General features: G+C 42.4%; 1 pseudogene across 1 annotated transcript; it reads left to right on the plus strand.

Moving 5' to 3' along the window:
- Positions 1-2,896: 2,896 nt before the first annotated feature.
- On the plus strand, positions 2,897-3,863 carry LOC307053748 (MAD2L1-binding protein-like; annotated as a pseudogene). The gene is made up of 2 exons: positions 2,897-3,094; positions 3,511-3,863. The product of its transcript is annotated as an MAD2L1-binding protein-like (transcript).
- The last annotated feature ends 2,703 nt before the right edge of the window (positions 3,864-6,566 follow it).

Genomic DNA, 6,566 nt, shown 5'->3' on the forward strand with positions numbered 1-6,566 from the left:
TAAGTGAACGGATTGATGAATACATTAAGTCCTTTTTGTAATTCGAGGTTAGGAGGCATAGAGTCATATTCCAGACATGATTTGTCCTTAGAAATTGTATCAAATGATTCACCTATAAGGAGAGTTTTAAAACTCTGAACAAGTAGGTGAAGGTTTTGAGAAATTGCTGACCCTCCCCTGTATTCTCCTACCTGTTTCGCCTTCTCTCTGCTCCTGCATTTATTCTCACAGCAATCCCTACACCAGCGTTGTTAAAAAGGAGGAGGATCCAAAAAAGGCTGATGTATTTGCTGCTCAAGGACCACACCATTGGTTTACCTCTGTGCCTATACATTAGAATCATCTGGGAGCTTTAGAAACATCAGTGCCTGGCCCCACCCAGAAAATTAAATCACAATCCCTGGAGGGGGCCCCAGCATGGGAGGTTTAAAAGCTCCCCAGGTGATTCTAATATTCAGCCAAGATTGAAACCACTTTACTAGGGTTTCAGCAATGCTAATTAAATCACTCAGATCCAGCTTAGAGCTAGACCCTCCACTTTTACCCACTTGCCAGGTTCCCTGAACATGTCTGTGATATGGTCAAGACTCCACTGTTTGTCTAGATCCAGTCTTAATCTTAAAACACACCACTTCCCTACAGTTCTTCAGTAAAAGTAGTTAACACTCCCATAAGAGCTTGAAGTGCTAAATCATTAAGAATATCACATTCCCTGTTGGATATTTTTCCATGTAATGATGTCTTCAATCATTTCATCATGAATCATTTAAAAGCAGTAAAATATCACAATTTATGCTTATAGGCACGAAGCTCTAAGTACACTCAGTCTGCTGTTGATTAGCCTGGAGTTTTTCATTTGCAACCTGACTACAAGATCATGCCACAATAATTTGGTTAAGCCAGATAGATAGTGCCATCAGCACTGCTGCAGAGCAAGCAAGGCTTATGAATTTCACTACAGTGTTGTAGGGCATCTCCTGGATGAATGATTGTACCTTGCTTCCTTTTGTTTTTAATTATTTGCAGCCATATGTCTTTAATGTAATAAATATATGATGTGATACTGTTAAAATCAAAAACAAAGAGACCAGCCTGGAAAAGTCCCTGAGCAGACAAAATCAGTTTAATCATACAAGCAAAGCTTAATTTAGCTCATTTTGCAAGACTAACTTGACCTGGGTCATTTCTTGCTTATGCCTCTGAAAATCATAAGCAAAACTTAAACTGTTTCTCCAAACTGATATGCGGTGGCCACTAACCAATTCCCTATCATTTAAGAAAATTCTAATATTATAACCAATCATGGTGAAGAATAAACAGTCACTGCCTTCCCAGTATATAATTTGTTTTTTAACAGTATACCTTGAGCCTCATTCCATGTTTTGGTTTGAGCGCTCCTGGTTCATAAACTGTCTCTGTGGTATGTGCACAATAAACTTTTACTGATTACTACTTCAATGATTCATTGGTTTTACTTCTGTTATTTATGAACTTTTGACAATACATATACACACATACATACACACACACACGTATATTTTATATATATGTATATTTAACCATCTAAAGCTACAACAATGTAATTGATGGCAGGGGCCATTGTAATCAGAAACTAAGCTAACCAAGTGATATGTTAGGAAAATAAATACCACCATACATGATGGCAAGACAAATACCAACCAAAGAGTGGAAAAACCCAATTTCCAGTTCTTGCTCTGGCTGGCTGTGTGGCCTTGGGCAAGTCACTTCAGTTCTCTAGGCTCCAGGTCCCTCTGCTGTGAAACAAGGGACTCACCTGGGAATGGCATATGTGTTCTTGTCTTTTCAGTCACACTGGCAGGACCTCTCTGGAGGGCCATGGTGAGAAGCGTTCTGAGGCTTCATCTGCTCACTGGAAAAAATACCATTATCAACATATCAGTGTCTGTCATGAGCTCAGGAGAAGCGAAGTGGAGTTTAAGTTCCACTGGGCCAAACACCAGAGAATTACTTTCCCAAACCAAAGGAGTGAATGGAGACCAGTAGAAATAAAATGAAAACAATTATTTACACCACCTTAGCTGCTAACATTTACAGTCTTATAAAAGTGTGTCCCTGCCTACTGGTAAAAAGCTGTCTTTACCTAGCACACTTATCCTTCAGCTCCCTTTCAAATTCTACCTCTTCTACCGGACCAACCACATGCCATAATAATAATTGGTAATATTTAGGTAGCATTTACTACGCATCAGGCACTGTTGTAAGCATTTTACACAAGTAATTCATTTAATCTTCACAGCAACCCTGTTAGGTAGATACTATTATTATTCCTTTTCTACAGATGGGGAGAGCCGAGGCACGGATTAAGTGACTTGCTCAATATTACACAGTCAGTGAGAGACCTTAAATTTGAACCGAGGCAGTCTGATCTAGAGAAATGTGTTTACCATTGGATGAAATATCCAATGTAAACACATTTCTGAATATCCAAATCAACCATCCCCTACACCATACTGTGTTTTTTGCATTCTATCATTTTCTGATTGTGTGATTACAGAAGATCGATTAGTGTGGTAAGTACTTTGAGATTCAGACATAACTTTATAGAGGGTGACCATACATCCTGGTTTGCTGACTCAGTGTCTTTGGATGAGGGTGGGGAAATTCAGAATAGGCTTCCTACATGAAGTGATGCCTGAGTTACTGAGTTATTAAAGAATAAATATCAATTAACCACGTTAAAATCTGCAGTTAGGGTCCGTTTGTTCTCTAATACAAACATTCTCCCTTGCCAATTGGTTATATTGCTTGGACCCCAGGATACATCCTTTTGTAAACGGAGTTGACTATCCCTCCCCCAAACTCAAAGAAAACATTAAATTACCTGCAAGAATAAAGTTCAGTCCTGGGGGTCGTGATGGCAGCTCCAGAGCTGGAAGTGCAGTCCCTGGCAGAGGACATGGAGAAGAAGAAACCTCCAGCCACTGCTGAGGCGAGCAGCAGAAATGCCAACATACCCTGGCAGAACTGGAGGGTGTGCTCAGACACCTGGAGGGTCTCTTTGCCTGGTCACTAGAACCCCAAGTGCTGATGCTCCTTGGGGGCAATGCCCTAAGTCTCAAGTTGTTCTGTTACTGACCCGGGTCCTTGGACTCTTTAATCAATAGAAATTGATGAGGAATTCAGGCAACACTTTACTGGGACTTGTGCTGCTGCACAAGGGAGAGAAAACAAGTAACAGGTGCCCTCGTTTGCTCTCCGAGGAGGGCAAGCTGGTCCCTTAAATGGGATGAGGGTGGGGGCAAATCAGTGGGTTGGGCCGGAGGGGTGGCTTAGGGGGTCTGCCTGCCCCCTTGGTGGTGCTATGTGCAGGGACCATGCGTAATATCCTGCTTTTGCTCTCAGCGCCTCAGAAATGGTAGTTGGCGAATGCATGCAGTGATTTTCAGTCCCTTATAGTTGCTTTGCATTCTGTTGCTCGAGGAGACTTTGTCCTGGTGCAAGGGCAAGCACTCCAGTAAAGGGTCCCAGGTCCCAGCCTATCTCAGTTCTACGACCTTGACTTGTTCTGCTTGGCCGCCAACAGCATGGACCCGAGCCTGAGCACAGCAGCTTGTTTGCACCATCTCTTCTGAGCCATTTTCATGGCTGGCACCTTCAGTGAGCTGAAGCCTCCTCCACTCATGGGCACCATACTAATGGCACAGGGCCACCATGACTGTGGAGAAGATTGGTCTCGACCCAAGCTCAATTACAGAGTGCCCAGCCCGGGCCACAAACTCACTGTGACCATGTTCTGTGGTTAATTCTCCATCCCAACCATTGCTTGGGAGGATTTCATTTGGTTCCAGGCAGTAGTGACACTGAAAGTCTTCCATGAGTAAAGAGGAATGCTTCTTAATCGTAAACACAATGGCTAAATTATCTTTCCCCTGGTGGCACCAAGTGACCCATCTCTCGCTTAGAGCTAGGTACTTCCTGGTGAGAAGAAAGTTCTGTCCTTCTGGCTGCCTGCCTCCCTTCCTCAGACTTCCTGGTGGGCTGATGGTATGGCTGGGACTGTGACACCATCATTGAACAACATCTTTTTGAAACAAAGGCTGATTTTCCCAGACAGTGCTGAGTCAGGCGTTTCTGTTTAGGGTTGGAAAGCAAACATGGGCTCATAGACAGACACTCTTATGGAGGTGGCCCTTTTCTGCTTCTTGCTGTGGCCTTTCAGAATTTTTACCAGGGACATAATGTGGGTGTGACTCATGAACTTAAATATAAAATGAATGGATTCTGGACTTCCCTGGTGGCGCAGTGGTTAAGAACCCACCTGCCAATGCAAGGGGCACAGGTTTGAGCCCTTGTCCAGGAAGATACCACGTGCCATGGAGCAACTAAGCCCGTGCACCACAACTACTGAGCCTGCACTCTAGAGCCCGCTAGCCACAACTACTGAGCCCTCGCACCACAACTATTTAAGCCCACATGCCTAGAGCCCATGCTCCACAATAAGAGAAGCCACAGCAATGAGAAGCCCGCGTACCACAACAAAGAGTAACCCCAGCTTACCGCAACTAGAGAAAGCCCGTGAGCAGCAACGAAGACCCAACGCAGCCAAAATTAAATAAATAAATAAACTTATTTTAAAAAATAAAAATTTAAAATAAATAAAATAAATAAAATGAATGGATTCATATTAAATTTTCCTCAAACTCAAGAAAAAAGTTCAGTCCTATCGTAATTATGGTAAATTGCTTTACATATGAAAAGCTTAAAAAGGTCACTTCCAGGTCATGTTCTTGTGTCGTTAGAAAGGGAGGGAAAGATTTAATAAAACTCTTGATTAGGAAACAAGAAAATACTTCAGGACACGAGAGAGTGTGGGAAATCATTTCTTCTTATGGTCAAGAGCTTCAGACTCTCCAGTAAATCAAACATAATGAGCTGGTAACTCCATGAGGATGTGAGGGAAAAGATGATACATTTTGGTGAGTTCCAGACAAATAAAAATTGGTTCCACTTTTACACTCTGAGACCTAGTTTAGGGAGGATTGGGCTAACAGGAAAGCATGCTGTTAAGGGAGAGAATAAAAAGGGACCAGGTTGGAACCTTACTTTTGTTTCTGGTTTGGTGATCATGAATTTATTTAACAGTCTTATTTTTCAAATTTATTACAATAATTATTTTCAACCTGCTCACGATGGTAACTTGTTCCACAGACACACAAAGATACAAGCCTTGTAAGACACATTTACCTGTAAGACCTGAAATCACTAAGAAGCTCAGAGAAGAATGCAGGGAGGATGCATTTCACTTCCTCAAAGCCACACCAGGATGACTCTGGGTTAATCACCATAATAGGACACTAAACGAAGCTCAAAAGTCGATCTGCTTTCAAGGTGATCATATATCCTGGAAACTTGAAGTTGCCTGCCTCCCAGATGACGGGCAAGGGGAAACAATGATGAAACCTATCAGAAGATGGGAGCACAACTCTTCCAGAGACAGAAACCAACTTACAAACAAGAAACCAGTCAGAGGTGATTTCAATTTACCGGGCAGGAGTTAAAAACTGAGATCAGGATATGGGCAAAAAGGAAAATAATCAGGAGCTAGGACAACAGAAATAGGGAGTCAAGACCAAATGAGAAACTCCAGAGGCTGGAGTAGGAATGCTGCCCAGAAATTCCATGGTTCCCACCTCTGGGTGGGCTATCTGGAGGTTCTAAATTCCAGGATGCCCCTGGGAGGTTGGGGAGAAGAGGACATTTGGTCAACCTGAACCAGCTTCCCAGGTTCAGGTTTAAACACGAGCTCCACCACTTTCGGAGCACAATCTTGGAACCATTCTTGACTTTGAAAAGACACCTTTGATGAGTCAAAAGATTCAGGAGGGCAGCAGAACAGGTCTCCACTTGAAGTCATCTAACATCAGTGCCCACAATCATAGTGGCCCTAAAAGTCACAGCAAACCCAGTGTGCCCATTTGCACACTTCTCTGCAAGTTGGAACATTTTTCATAAAGATGTCATGACGTTTCCTCTATTAACTTGTTGAGCAAAACTTTTGTTCACAGGACAAAGGTGAACTGGAGCACCACCCTATATGAATGATCACTATCCCACAATAGTATACTTTCTTCCTGTTGCAATTTTTCATAATGTGTGACATGATTTATCTAATGTCAATTCTCCCTTCAGACAATAAGCACCAAGAGGGCAGGAACTGTGACTATTTTTGTCCGCTATTGTATCCTCATCACCTGAAATACTATCTGGCGCCAAGGAGCCCTCAATAAATATTTGCTGAAGAGATAATACCCACTCAAAAAATTGTGAGGGCTAAAAGAGAAAATATATGTGAAGTACCCATCCCAGTGTCTGGCAAATGACTCAACATTTTTTGAGTAGAATGAATGAGTGGAGAAGATTTTACTGCACTCGCTCTTGGTGCCCCCTCTGGTTACCTTCTTATTTTACATCTTTCTTTTATTACATACTTTTCAAATGAGTGCTCAATGCTTTTATTTCCTCTCTAGTTACTCTCCAACTTCTGCCCTTTCCAATTCACTGAAATAATCCCCTCAAAGCTGTTT

The sequence above is a fragment of the Hyperoodon ampullatus genome (genome assembly GCF_949752795.1).
Source record: "Hyperoodon ampullatus genome assembly, chromosome: 5".
Lineage (NCBI taxonomy): Eukaryota > Metazoa > Chordata > Mammalia > Artiodactyla > Ziphiidae > Hyperoodon > Hyperoodon ampullatus.